This window comes from Sapajus apella, unplaced genomic scaffold (assembly GCF_009761245.1).
Source record: "Sapajus apella isolate SASKATOON/1434 unplaced genomic scaffold, GSC_monkey_1.0 scaffold247, whole genome shotgun sequence".
NCBI classification, from domain to species: domain Eukaryota; kingdom Metazoa; phylum Chordata; class Mammalia; order Primates; family Cebidae; genus Sapajus; species Sapajus apella.
In genome coordinates, this window is record NW_022437187.1 from 640,164 (window position 1) to 647,119 (window position 6,956).

Below are 6,956 nucleotides of genomic sequence, written 5' to 3' on the forward strand. Positions count from 1 at the left end.
GATCTCTTGACCTCGTGATCCACCTGCCTCGGCCTCCCACAGTCCTGGGATTACAGGCTTGAGCCACCGTGCCCAGCCTCAGTCCCCTTTTTAAACAGACGAATGGGCGACTTCCCGTGGCTCCAATCGCCAGCCAAAAGGGCACCCAGACCGGTGTATTTTGTACGGAGAACCGCTGCTCCGGGGCGCCAACAAAGCCACGGGGGGTAAAGCAGCGGCGCCGGCACAGCCGCGCTGGCAAAAACAGCCATGCTGGCGACCATGGAGCTCCTCTGCCTAGGAATTTCCTAGTCTGTGGGCAATAAAAATGCGGTGTCCACTCACCCTCTGCGCTTTCACTGGGAGCTGCAAGTCTGAGCTGTTCCTAAATGGCCATCTTGGATCCTACCCCCGACACCACCATCTTTCAGGGACATTCCTGGGTGGAATTTTAGTGGCTATTGAAGAAACCATCATGAGAGAACCAGGCCCAGGATTTTCCTCTGATACTCTTTCGCAGGGAATACTCCCACAGGGTGTTCATTCTTGACGGAGAGAGAAAGATCTTTATTGAATTCTCCATATGAATTGAAGTAGAGGTAGTCATATGACAGAGGTAAGTGCTATGGGTCATCTATTTGTATAAGTTACTTAAGTTGCTGAGACCTATTTAGGCCCAATTCCCACTGTACCATTTTTGTTGCACAATAGACTGTTGTTTCCCTGCCTGTTTTATGGCTTGGTGTGAGTCTGATAGCAACCCCCCACCATGGGCATCTGTAGTCACATAGTCACTAGATTACACGAAGTTAGCTCCTCAGTTTGTACTAGGATCCAGCAGTACACAGGAGCTGCTTTTGAAACAGTGAGAGGTTATTTGCTGCAGATGGCATGGTTTTGCTTCAGAATCCTAGAGGATTGTGCTATGACTTGTCTATCTTGGCTTCTCAGAACCCCACACAGTGTTATGTTGTGCCATTGATGAAGGACAACAGATGGAACCTGTTATGAAACCCTTTTCTGTTCTGGGCCCCACTCAAAACTGGCCTTCTTCCAAGTCACCCAGAAAGTGGGACAAAACAATATTCCCAAGTGTAGTTGGTGTTTCCTCATGTGTAAACAGATCTTCCAAATACTTTTCCTTTTTTTAGTGGCAGGAGATGCAAGTTGTGTAAAACTTGATCTTAACATTGCCAGTGGTGGTGGGGAGGGAGTGTGTAACCTTGTCCCAGACACCAAAATGCTGATAATAGGTTTTTGGGTTTTTTTTCTCAACCTCTGCTAAACACTTTACTTACCAAGGTAAGCAGAGTATTTGTCACTTCTTCCTCAGCAGGTTCCATTAATGTGCCATCCATGTAGTGGCCAGGATGTTGTTTTGTGGAACTCACTGTGTACTACACTGACAGAGGGCAAGAAAATTAACAAGACTAAGACAAGACAATATATGCTGCTGTACAGTCCAAAACAAAGTGAACTGCATTTGAGTCTTATTCAGGGAAGTTGAAAAGGATCCTTTTGCAGTTTAATGGCTGTATATTAAGCTCCAGAGATTGCTATTTTTTTTTCTAATAAAAGCGTAACTAGCACAACTATGATTATTACCCATCTGGGATTGATATTGCTTCTGATTTACCAAGTTAGCCTGGCAAAAGGAAATCATATTTGGCACCACTAGCCTTTCCTACAATTAATGGCTTTTACTCCAGAAGTCCAGGAGGCAGTGTGAAGTGTCTGCTGCCTGATAAGTTTATCATTATAATTATTCACTCGTGGGCTGAGTAAAAGACTGCAGGACGTGTCTGTATACTGTGGACTTTAAGATGGACTTGGATGAGAACTCTAAAATCTGGCCTTTGTACATTGATAACATGCATAATTGTGGCATTTTGGGTTCCCTGGTATCAGTCAGATTATACTCTGAATATAAACATTCTAAAGATCTAATAACTCCTTTTTTGCCAGTATACTGTTCCTCTGGTAAATGCATAGAAGTAGAAGTCTCTTTTGGAGAAATATTAAAAGACTGGCTATTGTATATACTTGGTATGGCTTTGGGAGGCCCACAAAAACGTTCTTCTTCCCTTCTATCTATAACCTCTGGGTCTCAGAACTGATTCAAGAATGAAAACTGGGTGAGAGATGGTTATTATTTTTCCATTACACCACCTAATGTCAACCCATCCATTCTTGACCTTTTTTTTTTTATTGTGTAAGCTAAGTATTTCGGGAAGTGAATTGTCACTTGTCTTTTCACTTTATTGATATCATTTGATGCACCAAAGTTTTTTACTTTGACAAAATCTTATTTTTTTTTCCTTTGACTGGTTGCACTTTTGGTGCCCTATGTAAAACCACATTGCCAAATCCAAAATCATGAAGATTTACCCCTGTATTTTATTCTAAAAGTATTATGGCTTTATCTTCTATATTTAGGTCATATATCGATTTTGAAGTAATTTATGTATATGTTATGAGAGGAGTTCAGTTTCATCATGCATATGGACATCCAGTTGTTCTAACACCATTTATTGAAAACATTATTCTTTCCTTGTTGAACGTCCTTGGCACTTTGTGGAAAATCAGTTGCCCATAAATTGGTTTATGGGACTCTCAATTTTATTCCATTGGTCAATTTATTTATTCCTATGCCACTACCACACTATCTTGATTATTGTAGCTTTGTGGTAAATTTTGAGATCAGGAAGTGTGAGTACTCCAATTTGTTTTTTGTTTTTTTCCCCAATATTATTTTGCCCACCTGGGAGGACTTGAAATTACATATGAATATGAGAATTGGCTTCTCCATTTCTCAAAAAAAGTCATTAGAATTTCGACAGATTGTATTAAGTCTGTAGATCACTTTTAGAAGTATTGCCATTTTAACAATATTAAATCTCCTAATTTATGAGCACAGACTGACTTTACTTTTATTTAGGTTTTCTTAAAATTTTTCATATATCTGGGGGCACTAATATTTTGTGCACCCATGTTTATAATTGTTATTCTTCTTAATACCCTTTTATCAATATGTAATGTCCTTCTTTCTTGTAACAGTTTCTTAAGGTCTATTTTGTCTGATATTAGTTAAGCCACCCCAGCTCACTTTTGGTTACTATTTGCATGGAATATCTTTTTTATCCTTTCAATTTAAACCAATTTGTTTCATTAAATCTAAAGTAAGAAATCTCTTCTGCCAGTCTCTGACTTTTGATTGGAGAGTTTAATCCATTTACATTTAAAGCCATTACTGATAAGGAAGAACCAATTTCTGTGACTTTGCTATTTGTTTTCTGTATGTCTTGAAGCTTTTGTTGTCCCCCATTTCCTCTATTAGCGTCTTGTAATGACATGTTTTGATTCCTTTCTCATTTCCTTTTATGTATATTCTGTATATATTTTCTTTGTGGTTGCAATTGGAATTGCATATAACATTCTAAATTTACACAAATTTAGTTCAAATGTATGCCAATTTGCTTCCATTTCATTAAAAAATCCACTCAGATACAGCATCATCTCCCTCTTTTTATGCTATTGATTTTTGAAGTCACAAATTACATCTTTGTACGTTGTGTGGCCAACAACAGATCTATAATTATTTTATACATTTTTTCTTAAATCCTTCTTAAAATAAAAAGTGGAGTTACAAAGTAAAATTATATTAATAACTTTGTTAAATTAATAAAATTATATTAATATTGGCTTTTATATTTGCCAATGTATTTTCCTTTCCTGGGACATTTTATATCTTTATGTGGTGTTGAGTTAATGGCCTACCATTTTTTTTTTTTCATTGCAATCTGAAAGACTACTGTTGCCACTTCTTATAAGACAGGTCTAGTGGTCATGAAATCCTTTTACTTTTGATATCTAGGAAATTTTAAATTCTCCCTTACTTTTGAAGGACATGTTTGCCAGATAAAGAGTTCCTGATTGATTTTTTTCCCCTTTCAGTACTTTAAAACATTATCCCATTGCCTTCTGGTCTTTAAAATTTCTGATTAAAAATCTTATTGATTATCTCTTATATGTAAAGAGTTGCTTCTGTCTTGATTCTTTCAGGATTCTTTCTTTGTCGTTGTTTTTTGACATTTGATTATACAGATGTTCTTCAACTTATGTTGGGGTTGTGTCCTGATAAACTCATTATAAATTGAAAATACTGTAAGTTGAAAATACATTCAATGCAGCTAACCTGATTATTTTAGCTTAGCCTAGCCTACTTTAAATGTTCTGAGAACCCTTACATTATCCTATGGTTGAGCAAAATCACTCCCACAAAGCCTATTTTATAATAAAGTATTGAATATCTCATGAAATGTATAAATACTGCGTTGAAGTATTGTTTCTACTGAATGTATATTGATTTTGCACCATCAAAAGATTGAAAAATTGTAAGTCAAACAATTATAAGTTAGACTATCTGTAATGTGCCCTTGTGTGGGCCTTTTGTGTTTATTCTACTTGGAGTTTGTTGAGCTTCTTGGAAAGTTTGTTGAGCTTCAGGTTTATGTATTTAATCAAAGTTTGAGAGTTTGCAGCCATTAATTCTTCAAAAAATCTTTCTACCCCTTTCTCTTCTGCTTCTGGGACTCCATGATGTGTATCTTGATCTCCAATCCCCTTCATCCTTTTTTTCCCCCTTAGGTCAATAATTCAGTTGTTCTACCTTCATGTTTTTTTGATTATTCTATTTGCTTGAATATGCTCTTGAACTCCTTTAGTGAACTTTTTTAGTTCAGCTATGTGCTTTCCAGCCCCAGAATTTTTTTTCTTCTTCCTCTTCCTCCTCCTCCTTTTCCTCTTCATTTTCCCCCTCCTCCTTCTCCTCATCCTCCTCCCTCTATCACCTAGGCTGCAGTGGTGCAATCACAGGTCACTGCAGCCTCAACCTCCTGGGGTCAAGCAGTCCTTCAGTTTCAGCCTCATGAATAGCTGGTACTACAGGCATGTGCCACCATGTGCCTGGTTAATTTTTTTCATTTTTTTTTTCTTGTAGAGATGAGGTTCCACTATGTTGCTCAGGTTGTTCTTGAACTCCTGGACTCAAGTGATCCTCTTGCCTCTGACTTCCAAATTGCTGGTATTACAGGCATGAGCCACCATGCCCAGACTATAATTTTTATCTCTTTGTTGATATTCTATTTTTTATATATTGTCTTCCTGGTTTCCCTTAGTTCTTTGCCCATGGCTTCCCTTTGCTCTCTGAACATATTTAAGCATTTGTTTTAAATTATTTTAAAAAATTATTGTGAATTTGATGTCCAGACTTCCTTAGAAATTGTTTTCATCAACTTATTTTTCTTCTTTGAATAAATCATGTGTCCCTGTCCTTTTGTATGCCTTATTATTTTTTGTTGTTGAATATTGGGCATTTGACTATTATTATGTGGTAACTTTGGAAATTAGATTCTCCTCTGTTCCACATGGTTGATCATTGAAGGCTATATAGTCCATTTGTTTTGAGAGTTTTTCAAGCAATTTTTGCAAAGACTATTGCTTGTCATGTGTAGTCACTGAAGTTTCTGTTACTTTATCTCATACTCAGAAATTTCCCTGAATGTGAGGAGCAGAAACAGTCCTCCTTCTCCACCCCAAAAAAGAGAAAAAAAAGTGAACACATCTTCTCCTATATATGTAGATTGGCTCTGTGCTCGGTATTCCTTCCCTACTTAGTATTTCTCTGAGCCTAAGGATCAGCCTGAAGTAAAAGGTCAGGATTTTATCAGGACTTATCTGACCATTCCTTTTCCTTTTGTAATATTAGATGAGTGTGGTCACAACTATAAGTGCCATCTGGAAGGTAAATTGGAGGGAGGAATGCATCCAGGCTTCCTATCCAGAGCCAAGCCATGTAAATTATTGCAGATACCATTGAGATTAACTACATAGAGCCATACTGCTTCTCTTTAAGGTGGATTGATTTTTTTCACTTTCTGTGGTTCGCTAATCCAAATGAAGCAAGAAGTTTTGGAAATTACACATGATTTCCAAATCATGTAATGTGATTGGCCATCACCACACTAGAAAGTTTATTTTTGGTTGTAGCAACCTCTGTAACAGCTTTTGTTATCTTGGGTTCAGGGTCCAATTCTTAGAAGTCTATAAAATTTGGGAGTATAATGTGAGGGGTCTTTGGTACTAGAAAGGACCTGAGAAGGGGTGCTACTTTCTAAAATGTACAAAGAAACAGCTATTAAGTTTTTTTTTTTTTTTTTTTTTTTTTAGCACAGTCAGGTTGAGGGTGACCTATCATCAATCACAGCAGTGTCTGTGGTCTGGAAAAAGTGTAAAAGGGAGTTCTTTTTCCTCCTTGATATGGTTTGGTTCTGTGTCCCCAAAGTCTCATCTTGAATTGTACTCCCATAATTCCCATGTGTTATGGGAGGGACCCAGTGGGAGATAATTTGAATCATGGGGCAGTTCCCCCATACTGTTCTTGTGGTAATGAATAAGTTTCACGAGATCTGATGGTTTTGTCAAGGGTTTCCACTTTTGCATCTTCCTCATTTTTCTCTTGCTGCCACCATGTTAGAAGTAATTTTCACCTCACACCATGATTCAGAGGCCAAACCAGCCATGTGGAATTGTAAGTCCAGGTAAATCTCTTTTTCTTCCTAGTCTCTTGTATGTCTTATCAGCAGTGTGAAAACGGACTAATATACTCCCCTTAGACAATGCAGGGAAATTACAGGGTACCCGCGATAATATGATAAGGCCAAAGAGAACCATATGATTGTAGAGACAATTAGTCTTATTCTGTTATCTTTGGTGTCAGCCAGATACCTCTCAAATTAGCTGTCCTTGTTATGGTTCGCCAGTGAAATAGTATCTAATAGTTAAGTTGAGGGCAGTGGTAAAAGTCTGGAACAAGGTTACCAAAAGATTCTAAGGTGATGGGCCAGGCAATGTGTTTAGCAGGTGAGAGCTGTCTTAATCTGTTTTCTGTTGCTGTAACTGAATACCTGGGATAGATT

General features: G+C 37.6%; 1 long non-coding RNA gene across 1 annotated transcript in view; it reads left to right on the forward strand.

The window, feature by feature from the left end:
- The window catches only part of LOC116545115, a 6,861-nt gene extending 2,109 nt beyond the window's left edge, over positions 1-4,752 (forward strand). Inside the window, exons 2-3 of the long non-coding RNA XR_004266195.1 lie at positions 3,811-3,814; positions 4,188-4,752. This is a non-coding gene — a long non-coding RNA (uncharacterized LOC116545115). The remainder of the gene's footprint in view (positions 1-3,810; positions 3,815-4,187) is intronic.
- The last annotated feature ends 2,204 nt before the right edge of the window (positions 4,753-6,956 follow it).